The sequence below is a fragment of the Pan troglodytes genome, chromosome 16 (genome assembly GCF_028858775.2).
Source record: "Pan troglodytes isolate AG18354 chromosome 16, NHGRI_mPanTro3-v2.0_pri, whole genome shotgun sequence".
Lineage (NCBI taxonomy): Eukaryota > Metazoa > Chordata > Mammalia > Primates > Hominidae > Pan > Pan troglodytes.
In genome coordinates, this window is record NC_072414.2 from 78,635,288 (window position 1) to 78,649,426 (window position 14,139).

The 14,139-nt window shown below is 38.7% G+C and overlaps 1 protein-coding gene and 1 long non-coding RNA gene across 2 annotated transcripts in view; one reads left to right on the plus strand and one right to left on the minus strand.

Moving 5' to 3' along the window:
• Positions 1-14,139, plus strand: part of AGBL1 (AGBL carboxypeptidase 1) — an 837,843-nt gene that overhangs the window by 760,791 nt on the left and 62,913 nt on the right. The gene's annotated exons all lie outside the window — the stretch shown is intronic.
• Positions 10,435-14,139, minus strand: part of LOC129137164 (uncharacterized) — a 34,863-nt gene continuing 31,158 nt past the window's right edge. Inside the window, exon 4 of the long non-coding RNA XR_008539395.1 lies at positions 10,435-11,710. This is a non-coding gene — a long non-coding RNA (uncharacterized LOC129137164). The remainder of the gene's footprint in view (positions 11,711-14,139) is intronic.

Sequence of the window (14,139 nt, forward strand, 5' to 3'; positions counted from 1 at the left end):
TAGAATGCAAGCAGAGAGAGGAGAAATACTGGGTAGAAGATTACATTGTTGACAGTAAATGAACACCCAGCTGCATTCATCTCTCATTTAGGAGCTGGAACATCAAAAGACAAGAAAACCAAATTCTGGGACACAGCAACTTGTTCTCTGAAAAGCCATGAATGAGGACTTCCAATATTGGCCTCTACTCTGCTGATTTTCTACATACATTCTAGTGAAAAAGTCTTGCTTTAGTAATCATCAGACAAGCAACTATTTCATCAAATCCTATTCTTTCTGCTCTCTGCCATAGGGGCCCTCATCCTCTGAAGGTGATGTCTACATATTTCTTATTGGATCCATTGCCTGTTAAATTTATCAGTTTGATTCACAAAGCTCTGGAGTTTCTCTTGCTGTCTCTATTTGCTGTCCATATGTAGCAGGGTTTCTCAGCTTTGGCACTACTGATATTTTAGGTGGGATAATATTCTGTTATTAGGGACTATGTAGGATGTTTAGCAGTATCCCTGGCCTCTTCCCCTTATATGTCAGTTACAGCCTCCCCACCCACCATCCCTTAGCAGATATGACAACTAAATATGACAACTAAATATTGCCAAATGTCTCCTGAGTACCAAAATTGCCTCCTGTCAAGGAATTCTGGCATATAGGATAGATAGGTGAAAAGAAGAGAGGATTCCTTCTAATTCCTTTCAAGGATCTAGGGCAAAAACCATTCAACCCAGTCAAGCTGGGTTCCAGCTTCATATCATTTAACTCCTCTACTTTTATTCCTCTGAGATTCCCCTTACCATAACCAAGATGTTTATACAAATCAAATCCTAACTCAGACTTCTATGAATTTTTTATGCATATCTACCTTTCCAGGCAAGTCACAACTTTCTTATATCTGATTGGGCAGAAGGTTTATAGTATCTCAGTAAATAATTTTCCTCAGTTACATGGAGCATCATATTTTTATTGGGAGAGAAACATATTTCAAAATTTGAGGTATGCACAGTATCTGTCAATACCCATGACTGGCTTCAATTCTGAAATCTAATTAATGTGAATTCTAAATTCCTTGGGTTCATCAAATCTTTGCGTTTGTCAACATAGGGTACAGAATTTTGGTTGTTGTTTTCTTCTCTCTCTTAACACTTTAACTAGAGTTAAGCAGTTTTCATTTCATCAAGAGGGCAAGTCACAGACAAATAAATCTCTCTTCAGTGGTAGAGGTAACATTTTAGTAAGTTGAGAGATGCAGTATTCTTATTGCTCCAAGATGACACTGTGTGGAAATTGGACCAAGTTTAAGTTCCCAAAAGATGCAACCCAGGATGCTCTGTCCAAATGCATGTTCTATTCTTTTTATTTTATTTTATTTGGAGACAGAGTCTTACTCTGTTGCCCAGACTGGAGTGCAATGGCATGATCTCGACTCACTGCAACCTCCGCCTCCGTGGTTCAAGCGATTTCTCCTGCCTCACCTCCCGAGTAGCTGGGATTACAGGCGTGTACCACCATGCCAAGCTAATTTTGTATTTTTAGTACAGACGGGGTTTCACCATGTTAGCCAGGCTCAAACTCCCTACCTCAGGTGATCCGCCCACCTCAGCCTCCCAAAGTGCTGGGATTACAGACGTGAGCCACCACACCCATCGCAAAGGCATGTTCTATTCTTAGACAGGTATATTATCTTATTCTCATCTTCTTTTCATCTCTTGCTTCCTCTTTTCCTCCAACATGTTTGAATTAACTATGCCCCAGTTTTTGTGTTTCCCTAGGTCATGTCCCAACCATGCTATTTCTCCAGAACTTAAACAAAAAGCTTCTTCAATGGAAGGTGCACAATCTTTCTACTGCAACTCACAAACAACAGTCAAAAGCCCTATGCCAAAAAAGTTATCTATGAAAAATGAGACTACAAGATTACTTTTTTTCAATAATAATTTTGAAATTTCTTCCCTACCATCAGAAGGTTCTAGGACAAGCCCACTGATGCTTACACTTGGAGAGAATAGAGCAGCAAGGATGAACGACAGTATTTTTCCACACTCAGCCCCTACAGGCAGCTCAGCATTTCTTTGGCAGCTCCCCTTTAACTAGAAGAAAGATGGCAGTTGACCAAACAGATAAAATACAAGTATTGCTGAGACCACCCAGGCATGTATCATTCATTTTGAATTGACTGGATCTTTTCCAGAGGGATTTTGTTAGCAAAGAAGAGAGAGGAGATGGAGTATAAGGGTTCAGGGGCAGTGAGGGAAAATGATGAAATAGGTGGATAATTCTATTTGGAAAAATGTATAGACACATGCCAAATACAGGTAAGAATTGCAGAAAATATTTTGCTGTGATGTTAGTCTCGAAAGACCTATGAATGTTTTTTAATTTATTTTTAAATTTACTTTTAATCAATCTGTCTTCAAAATTTGGCATTCCCAACACACATCTCACGATTTCAGCTCTAGAGTCAGAAAAGTTGGCTGGGCGCAGTGGCTCATGCCTATAATCCCAGCACTTTTGGAGGCCGAGGTGGGTGAATCATCTGAGGTCGGGAGTTTGAGACCAGCCTGACCAACATGGAAAAAACCCTGTCTCTACTAAAAACACAAAAATTAGCTGGGTGTGGTGGCGCATGCCCGTAATCCCATCTACTTGGGAGGCTGATGCAGGAGAATCGCTTGAACCAGAGAGGCGGAGGTTGTGGTGAGCCAAGATGGCACCATTGCACTCCAGCCTGGGCAACAAGAGTGAAACTCTGTCTCAAAAAATAAAAATAAAAATAGAGTCAGACAAATCAGATTTAAATACCAGCTCTACCACTTATTAAATATGGGACCTGAACAAGTTATTTAAGAATTCTCAGACTACATTTCTTCATCTGTAAAGTGGAATAAACCAATTAACAGAGTCTGGCTCACATTAGACAATGAAGACAAGGCACATTAAGGTGGATGGATGGATGAGTATGTGGGTGGTAGAAGATTCTGAAACTCTGAATCTTGCAGAAGAAAAAAATATAATCTAAATTCTTACCTAGAGGAAACTGCTTTGCTTTGCTAGTTCTCATTGAGAGTGTGAAAGATTTAAGTGTTCATTCTTCAGGAAGGGCGTGAGTCCTCAGCCATCGATATTAAAAAAAAAAAAAGTGCAACTTCACCTGCCTTGAGTGTTTTTGCTTTTAAGAACTGGAAAGCTTTTATTGAAGTGGTGGTATAGGAATCACTGAAAACCTTTATACTGGACTCTGAGCTCCTCAGATAGATCAATTTCACTCTAATAAATCAAACCTTTGAAACCTGCTCTGTGATATTGCAGTCATCTCTGCCTGAGCTCTGTGGCAGGCAGAGTCTGGCCCAGCCATGGGGCTGGTCTTCCATTTCTATTTCAGTGTAATTAGGAGATTTTCTTTCTTTGAATTAGAAACTGGCTGGCAGGAAAAATGGTATGGGAACATTCCACAGGGTTCTCTGGAGAAACAGGCAATCTAACCATTGATGAAGAGGACATGGGCTCATGCTAATATAAAGAAATGCTCCTCTCTGCAGCAGGAAAGTGAGGAGTATGCTTCATGCTGGTGGGCTGATTATTTGGCTCATTCCAATTAGTACTGAATCCAAATGGAATAATGTATTTTTCCTTAATTCTTTCAATTATCCAAATGCTTTGTGGGAGAACACATTCTTTCTCTCCAACTGGAAGCAGAGGATTCAGCTCTGCTATGGGGCCTGGTGATTAGACCTGTTGGATTAGTGATGCCTGCAATTCAGTCAGAGGTGTAGTCTTCCTAATTGCCTTTAGGGGGTTACACTCCCTCCCCTTTGCTTCCTTAATGATCTCATTAGACAATTCAATCTGGAAAATGCTTGCAACTCCTCCAGCCTATGTAATTGCACCCAAGATGGGGTTTTAGGGCTCCTTCAAACAGGTCAGATATCATACTTTGGGACATTCAAGGTAGATTTGGGGGCCGTCTACTAAGCACTTTGACTGAGTGGCTCTCACTCAAAACTACAGATGGGTAAATAATGATAGCATCCTTAATGGGCAACAACAGAAAAAGCAAGTTGCTTAAAGGTCATGCATCTGCATTCACCACGGCCTGATGCTTCTCACAAGGATCTTCAAAGGATGAGCACATTGGATCAGCAAGACTTCACTCAGCTTTGAGGGCCCTGCTGTAGAGACAGTCATGGATGTTCCAGCAGCAAGAATAGTATAGGTTTCATGCAGGCAATACTGAAGCCAGGACTTTTTTTTTTCTTTTTTAAAAAATAATTCACAAATGGTGAAAGGTCTGGATGTTAAGGCAAGAAGGGTAAGGGTGGGTGTATGAAAAAGAGATAGGGGTTGGATTTTAACATAACCTTTGGGGTAAGGCTATTTAATGAGCATTTAATACTGGTAGGTTAACCAAATCAAGACCCCATTTTTTTTGTTTGTATGTTTGGTCCTTTCTATGAAGTTATCCAGAAGGAGGTACTGCAAACATTGTCCCCCAGGTAGGGAAGTAAGGCAACGCAGAATGATTTCTCCTTTCAACCTTAATTACATGTCTGCTTGAATTAAAGACTTGTAACTGAATTTGATGGCTAGACCTTGACCTTCAAGAATCATATACTGAAGATTTTTTTTAGCTTTATTGAGGTATAGTTCACATACTATAAATTTCCATCCAAGGTAAGCGTAAGGCTCAATGATTTTTAGCAAATGTATGTAATGAAATCATCACCAGAATCCAGTTTTAGAATACAGTATTATCATCATCCCTATTTTCCTTGTGTCCACCAGGAGTTAATCCTTCCACCCTCCTCTTAGTCCCAGCCCAGACAACTACTAATCTTTATTTTCTTACAGATTTTCTTTTCTGGAAGTTTTATATAAATAGTGTCATATAATATGTAGTCTTCTGGCTTCCTTCACATGGCATAAGGTTTTGGAGATTCATCTATCTTATAGCATTTATCAGTAGCTGGTTCCTATTTCATGGCTGAAAAGTGTTCTGTTGTATGGGTATACCATATTTTGTTTATCCATGCACCAGTTTATACAAATTGGGATTGTTTACAACTTGGGGATATTATAAATAATGCTGCCGTGAACACTCACATACTAATCATTGTGTGGACATGTTTCAGTTTTACTAGCAGTGAAATTGTTGGGTTGTATGGTAAGATATGTTTCACTTTTAAGTAACTGCCAAACGTCTTTAAGTGGCTGTACCTTTTACAATCTCATAAGCAGTGAATGAGGGTTCCAGTTTTCCTACATCCTTGTCAACAGTTGTCATTGTCTATCTTTACTATAGCTATTCTAGTGAGTTGTATAGTGGTATCACCTTGTGGTTTTCATTTGCATTTCCTTAACAACTAAAGATATTGAGCATCTTTTCTTATGCCTGTTAGCCATTCATGTATTTCTTTGGTGAAATCCCTCTCCGAATATTTGGCCCATTTCTTAATTAGGATTTTTGGTCTACCTATTAATGAGTTGTGAGAATTCTTTATATATTTGGATACAAATTTTTTGTCAGATGCATAATTTTCAAATATTGTCTCCCAGTCTGTGGCTTGCATTTTATTTTCTTTATGGTATTTTTGAAGTACAAACATGTTTAATTTTGATGGCATCCAAAACGACAATTTTAATCTTATATATCATGCTTTTGGTATTGTAGTTAAGAAATTTTTGCTTGCCCAAAGTAAGGAAAATTTTGTCCTATATTTCCATCTGAGTTTGATAGTTTTTGCTCTTATGTTTAGTTCTATGAGTCAATTTATATGTATGGTATGAGGTAAGAGTGTAAGTTAATTTTTGTTTATTTATTTTACATGTGGATATCTAATGGCTTTAGTATCATTTATTGGTTAGCTTTTTTCCCATTGAATTATACTTTTGTCAAAAATCAGTTAAGCATATATGTAAGAATTTATTCTAATCTTTGATTGGTCTACACTTTTATGCAGTGCTCACTGTCTTAATTACTGTAGATTTATAGTAAGTTTTAAAATCAAAGTCCTCCAAATTTTTTGTTCATAATAATTTTAGCTATTCTTGGTAATTTTCATTTCAATGTACATTTTAAAATCTATTTGTCAGCTTCTACAAAAGGTCTGTTGGGATTATGATATATATCACTTTGAATGTATAAATCAATTTGAGGAAAATTGTCATCTTAATATTGAATTTTTTAATACATGAATAAGGGTGGTTAATTTTGTTAAATCCTTTTTTTAGGCAGTGATTGAGATGACTGTGCTCTCTTTGTCCTTTATACTATGCACTGTACCCAATACAGTGTACACTCTATTGTTTACTGTATGAATTGAGTTGTGAATTTTAAACCAACCTTGCATTCTTAGGATAAATCTCACTTAGTCATGATGTATAATCCTTTTTTTAATGCTTTGCCCAATTTGGTTTGCTAATAATATGTGTTTATACTCATGAAGGATATTGATCTGTATTTTACTTTATTCTTTTGATCTGGCATTGTTAGCACAGTGATACTGGCCTCATATATTGAGAAATGTATTCTCCATCTCTATTATCTGAAAGAGTTGGTGAAAGATTAGTATTATTTCATCTTTTTTGATAGAGCACCAGTGAAGCCATCTGCACCCAGGGTTTTCTTGATAAAAGAATACCTATTTACTAACTTAATTTCTTTACTTGTTATAGATATATTTGTATTTTCTATTTCTTCATGAATCCATTTTGGTAAATTGTGTTTGGTAAATCTGGTAAATACTTACCCATTGTTCATTCTCTCAATCCTCTCTCATAAATATGTATAGCTTTTCTCCTAAACCTGCTAAATATTTATGACTCTATTGTGTGACACAGACCCAATGAAGCATAAAAGCCAACTTACCCTCTTCCCTCTTAAAAGAAAGAGCACCTTCGACACATGCCTGAGACTGTCTCCTTCAGTTTGCAAACTGATATTGCCAATAAAACTCTCTTTTCTATTTAGCCAGCCTGGTAGTCTTTTGGATGACAATTACACATATACTTAGATTTTCTTTTCCTTTTTGTCTCTTCATGTGGATTTTTATCATCTGGTGTTATTTCTCTTCAACTTAAATGACTCTTCAGTATTTCCTGTATGACATCTCAGCTAGAAAAGCACTCTCTCAAGCTTTGATTGTCTGGCAATGTCTTGTTTTCATTTTTGAAGGATAGTGTTCCTGGATAGTTGACAGTTTTTTTGTGTGATTGTTTTGCTTTCATTGCTCCGAGCATGTCATTTCACTGTTTTGACTTCTGTTGTTTCTGATAAGAAGTCTGCCATTAATTTTATATTCTTTTTATCTGTACATAAGGAGAAATTCTACTTGTGTTTGGCTGTGAACATTTTGGTTACAATGTGTCTATCTTACTTAGAATTTGAGTTCCATTGTCTTACAGATTACTACTTTTAATCAAATTTGGGTAGTTTTTTATTGTTGTTGTTTGTTTGTTTGTTTTGAGACGGAGTCTCCCTCTGTCACCCAGGCTGGAGTGCAGTGGTGCCATCTTGGCTCACTGCAACCTCTGCCTCCCGGGTTCAAGCAGTTCTCCTGATTCAGCCTCCTGAGTACCTGGGTCCACAGGTGTGCACCATCATACCTGGCAAATTTTTGTATTTTTAGTAGAGACGAGGTTTCACTGTGTTGGCCAGGCTGGTCTCCAACTCCTGACCTCAAGTGATCCACCCACCTCGGCCTCCCAAAGTGCTGGGATTGCAGGCGTGAGCCACCACACCCAGCCAAATTTGGGTAGTTTGTATCCATTACTTTTTCATATTCTTTTTCTGGCCTTTCTTCTTCCTCCTTTATCTGAGTCTTCTAAAATGTATGTATTGACACCCTTTAAGTTTCCATTTTTTATCTGTTATTACTTTTTATTCTCTGTTCTTCAGATTAAATAATTTCTATTGATCTATCTTTAAATTTTCTGATTATGTCTTCTAACATTTTAATTCTACTATTGAGTTCCTTTAATAACATTTTATTTTAGTTATTATGTTCTTCCACTCCAGAATTTTTATGTGGTTATTTTCATAATTTCTATTGCTTCATTGAAATTAATCATATTTCTCTTTATTTAAGCATAGTGTTGTTTAGTCCTTTGAACATATTTATAATGGCTACTTTGAAGTCTTTTTCTGCTGAGTTCAATCTATAGGCCCACTCAAAGACAGTTTCTAATCACTGCTTGTTCTTTCACTTTTGAATAAGGGTCATACTTTCTTCTTTCTTTGTATCAGAATTCTTACTGAAAGCCGGAAAATTGTAGATAATGCATTGTACTAACCCTGAATTCTGATATGCCTTCTCTGCCCAATGATATTTGGTTTTGCTGCTTTTGTTTTGTTTTTTGGTAACTTGCTTTGACTAAGTCTATGTCATCTGTTTCCCCTTCATAGGTGGCTGCTGTTGTTTCTACTCAAGTTTTGAAAAGTTTTGTTTTTGTTTTATTCATGGATTTTTAAAGGCCACGCACTTATGCATAGCTTAATAATTAAACAATGATGTTTGAGAGGTTGCACTCAACCTCTCAATCTAACAAGTCTCTACCCTCTGCCAACGGATCTGTGTATGTGTTGGGGAGCACACTCAGACCCATCCATCTTTTAAGCTGGCTCCAGATTTTATTTTTTGCACGTCCTCTCGCACACGTATGCAGACTTGGAGTCAGACGGTGATGTGTGGATAACTTAGATTATCTTAAGTCTGCCTTAAATGTGCACAGCTTTCCAGTCAGCTCAGGACTGGTAGAAAGCTTACCAAGGCCCCTTCCAGCTGTCTTGCCTCCCAGGTTTCCTTGTTCAGTTTCTGGCTGGTCTGCTACTTTACTGCTTGATCACATTAGGTCCTCACCTCAGGCTTGCCGAGAGACTGATCATTCATTCATTCCTTCGTGACAGATACCTATAAACACAGACAATGCTGCTTAGTGTGGGGTGTTTTTTTCCTGCTTGCTATAAATCAGGTCAGTCCTCTTTTTCAGTGAAGCTTCTGTTTTTCACAGATTGGACCCACTCTGTTAGAACTATTATGTCAATTGAGTGGGGGACAGAAAGTGGAAGCTACCCAGAGCAAGAATGCCAGACTTCCCATTTTCCCACCAGAAGTTCAGTATTGTTTTAAATAACTGCTCCTCGACTTTGTGTATGCATTTGGTTGATTTCCAAAGCCTGAAAATGGTTTTTATTTTTTAGTTTTTACTTTTTTCTAATTTTGTAGCTGATTTTGAAGGAGAGAATTTGCTGAGCTAAAAACTGTGCCATATTAGAATCCCTGTTTCAATAAATTATTTTGGAAAGAAGGAATAGGTGAAAGAATTAATGAGAATGTAAGTATCATACTTTCCTCATTAATTAGACATGAAATTCTATGCTCATTTCTGTGATCATATGGTATCACATCCCTTCATCATCTTGATCCATATCTTTGGTTACTTATACACCTTTATAATACATGGTCCCAAGAACTAAACATAATACTTCAAGTATGGTCTCAGTCATTCAAGCAGTTGTAACTTATCTCTGTAGAATGGGTTACCTAAGACTATATCATCCTTTTTCCAATAGGCAGCAATAAGAGTTGAGCCTTTTAATAGATTTTGTTTGGGCTCTGGCTGATGAGCCATGGTAGAAAAACAGTGAGACAAAGCATTAGACTAAATTTCCATGGAAGAAATTTGGAATGAATAGCATAAATATATTTATCTTTAAACTTTTTTATGGTAGCAATATACATAGGGGAAAAGGAGATTATGATAATATCAATAATAGCCAATATTTCTTGAGTACTTTCCATGCTCGAGATACAATTTTAGGTGCTGTACAAACTACCACCCTTTTATCTTTGCAACCCTACTGATGAGGAAACTGAAATCAACTGTAGTAAAGCAACCTGCCTAAAATAACAGAGCTATTAAGTGGCCAAACTGGAGTTTGAGCAGGGATCCTCTGGATCCAATGCTCAGTGTTGATTGAATATGCAGGGCTACTCACTGTCTAGTGAGGAGAGCTTTCTCATTGAAAGCTAATCTGAGCATGCCTTGCTTATCCATCGCCAGTTCTGAAGGAGATTGAGAAAAGATTGGTGCTGTAAACTTCTAAATGATTCCAATCTACAGCACATTTCAGTGTTGCATGTTTCAGTTTATGCAGCTTCCTCTGCTTTGCCTCAGCAAATTGCAAGTCCCTCAGAAGAGTCCCTAAGAAGCAGTTCCTCTGGCTGCTGAAGCGGCCAGGCTGCTATGCACACTGGGATCACATTCCGCATAGTAAGTAGCCATCCCTTCTACTAGAAGACCTGCACACAAATCAGCATGGGGCTAGATAATTCAAATCAGAATTACTAGCAGCTATTGAATCTGAGGGCATTTGCTAAGTAGAACAAAGAGCTATGAAAATAAGGTGATGGCTTTCTTTTTTTTTTTTTTTTTTTTTTTTTGGCTGATCTTATGCCAATCACAAGGAAAATATCAGAATTGCAAATCATGTGAGAATAAAATTGCCCAAATCCTGATGGACCTTATTATGGATAAAAGTGGAATTATATCTAGAATAGAGAGAGTAGCAGCTCTGGCCAATTTCCTTCACAGGCTCCAGAAGTGACAGGCATGGCACAGATTATGCCAGGCTTAGTATCTGTGCTCTGCAGGGGCGATTCCCATTAGCTTCTGTGCCCAGATCCTCATCCTAGGCAGCGTGTGCTGGGTAGCATTCAGGACGGCAAGGTTCTCCTGCCTCAGCAACACTGTGCTTGCTTTAGAAGCAGAGTGAGTAAGGCCTCTGTCGACATCATGCTTTAATTGTAATGAGAAGTCATAGAAGGAGCTGGTCTTTTTGGTCTTTTACAATTTGGAAAATAAGAAAAAAATTGTTAATCTTTCCATTCCTATGCTGTTCAGTCATTTTGGCCTAGGAACTTTAATGCTATTGCTTTGTAGTTTCCATTGCATAAAGGTAGTCACCTATGTGCTGGTGTGATGCTCAATCTCCCTCAACCCAATCGCATTCAATGGAAATGATAAGAGAACTCTGTTCAGCTGTTGCCCATGTGTAAAACACCTATTTAGTGGAGCTGAAATGTACTGATAACTGGGTTCAAAAGAGACAGTCATTTTCAGGGCTTGATAAGTAGCAAGATGTCACCATTCTTGCTGCCTTAGGCTATGGACATTACTTATTCATTTCTTCATCCATTATTTTATTAAAAAGTGTCTGTACATGGCATGGATTAAATGTTGGAGAAATTACCAATATTCATTGCTTTATTTGACTTCCCAGTCTTATCTCTGCTCCTGCCCCCTTCCTGTTTTTCACACATTTCCTATAGCACCGACTACATGCCATTTTATAAACAGATCTTTGCCAAAGAACCAAGTACCCTCACACCATGGGTGCCCCACTGCGCCCACATTGCCTGTCCTTGTTTTGTTTGCTCCTGTTCCAGATAATTCTTTCTGCATCAAAACCCATCTTCCTCCCACCCTCATTTCCTCTGGGCTCTGCCAAACATTCTTATTAACACACAGAGTCATTATTGTTATGGTTACCTAAATTAACCTTGACCATTTCCTTTAACTATAAAATGGGAGTGATAAGAATACCTGTATGATATATTGTTGTATGGCTTAAATGAGATAATAGAAATGCTGAAAAAAATACTTGTCATATAGCAAGTATTTACTTACTATGCTGCATATCATGTAATCATTCCAAAAGCTAAAAAACAAAACAAAACAAAATGAAAAGATAGTTTCCTTCTGGTCAACATTGATAGTAATAGGTAATATTTATATTACTTAGATACTGTGTGAGCATAATATTTTATTAATTATTGCCATGCCCATTTTATTGATAAAGAAACTGGAGTATAGGAAATCAATAATAATTTTCTGCCATCACTTCTATAATGCATTTGGAGAGGCTTTTTGGTCAATTATTGAAGGGACTGGATTTATAAGTTGCTTTAGACCTTCTGATTAAGGGTGAGTGATGTCACCAATCACAGCAATGGAAGCATCACTTACTCTTATCCCTTCTAAATGCTTTCCTGATAGCATCACCCTCATCTACTGTTTTGGGAAAGAGGGCAAGAAGTGGAAGAAAGGAGTGCTGCATATAAAGCCCTGGGAGAAAATTGAAAGCTGGACCTATGGGTTCTCTGATTCCTGAGGCTATAAATCTCTAGGATTTGGGGCAGGAGCTGATTCTATCTCACAACCAAGTCTACTGGAACTGGCTCACTCTGCCCACCTAACCCTGTAGGAGGGGGCTTTAAACAATTTTGATGGGGGCAAACAGTGAGGACAGAAAGGTCCATCACCTGGTCAAGAACACAGCATCATTGCTCTTCCCTGGGCATTGAGAACAGGAGGTCTGTTTGAAGTGGTAAGATACATATCAAACCCATTCAGTGGGCACAACTTTCTGTATCCCCAAAATTTCCTGAAAACATCTTTATTATAAGAGCAAGTTTTTCCAGTAAAATCTGCAAAGATTAGTTCTATCCGACTCATGAAACCCTCAAATTCTTCCATCCTCAGAGTCTCTAGAGTGGTAACTAGCTTGATAAATAAAGAATCTGGGCCTAGGCATGGGCAGTAGCAGGAAAGAAAGGCAGGGCATTAACTTGAACCTGGATGGGGAAGGCATGGGGATGGTGAGCAGTGGGGCCCTGAGAAGTGTGCCCACATGAAGGATGCAGGAGATATTCTCCACGAGTTGCTGGAATGGCCAACAGAGATTTGAATTTCATATGGAAAGAGGGAGGTAGTGGGAAGTTCAGACTCATTGTGGTGAATGGTTTGCCTGCAGCAGTGGCAGGTTTTTATTTTTTATTGTTTAGTTGTAAAAAGACGACCGCATCTGTTTTGCTCACCATTGTCATGGCACCTATTGCAGGGGAACTACTACATAAACACTGTTGGATGGATGAATGGATGGTCCATGTATTCATCCATATTCACACTGCTGTAAATATACTACCCGAGACTGAGTAATTTATAAAGGAAAGAGGTTTAACTGGCTCACAGTTCCGCATGGCTGGAGAGGCCTCAGGAAACTTACAATCGTGGTGGAAGGGGAAGCAGACACCTTCTTCACAAGGGGCAGGAGAGAAAGAAGTGCAAGCAGAGAAGATGCCAGACACTTATAAAACCATCAGGTCTTGTGAGAACTCACTCACTATTGTGAGAACAGCATGGGGGAAACTGCTCCCATGATCCAAACACCTCCCTCTCTCCACACACTGAGAGTACATGTCCCTCCTTCGACACATGTGGATTACAATTGGAGATTATATTTGGGTGGGGACACAGAGCCAAACCATATCAGTCCATTTCCTGAGAGTCTCCTAAATCACTTTAAGACATCCCCTGCTATCTGGAAACTCTATTCTGATCCACCTGCAAGCCCCCAGACACTATATAGATTATGTGACTTAACACTGAAGCTGCTCTCCCAATGCCTCTTTTTGCAAGGTACATTATCTTCATTTAAAAATATCCTTCCTTCATTCCTTGAGGGGTTCTAAATGCCCCAGGGCTTTTTTCACTGAGCAGGCCTATGGCTGGTTACCCCAGGCCAACATGTAATGGAGGGCTCAACATGCCATCCTGTGAACCTCTTTCCTGGAAGCAGGGAAGAGGAATGAGGCAGGCTGCTATGGAGTAGATCCCTTATCTCCTACCTAGAAGGCATCTTGCCTATTGCAAAGGTTTGAAGCAGTGGCTCTCAGGCCTGGTTGCATATTAGAATCACCTGGGGAACTTGTAAAGTGCACAGATTTCACCCTGGACCATTTAAATCAGAATCTCTGGTCACGAGGCTCAGGCTTCGTCGTTTTTAAAGCTTCCCAGGTGAATCATTTGTGGTCAGAGTTGAAAGCCAATGAGTTTTTGTTCTTCAACTCTGCTGCAATTAGAATCACATGGGAAAGTTCCAAAAAAATCTCAAAGCCCAGGCCACACCCCATGCCAATTAAGTCACAATATCTGGGGTGGGGCCAAGGCATCAGAATTCTGACAACTCCCCAGATGACCAGTCAAGTTTTAGAATAAGTAGTTTAGGAGAAAACAAAGATTTATTTCTCCTTGGTATGCCAAATCACTGTTATTTGCTAGTTGAATGCCAATTAAAAGCACTGATTT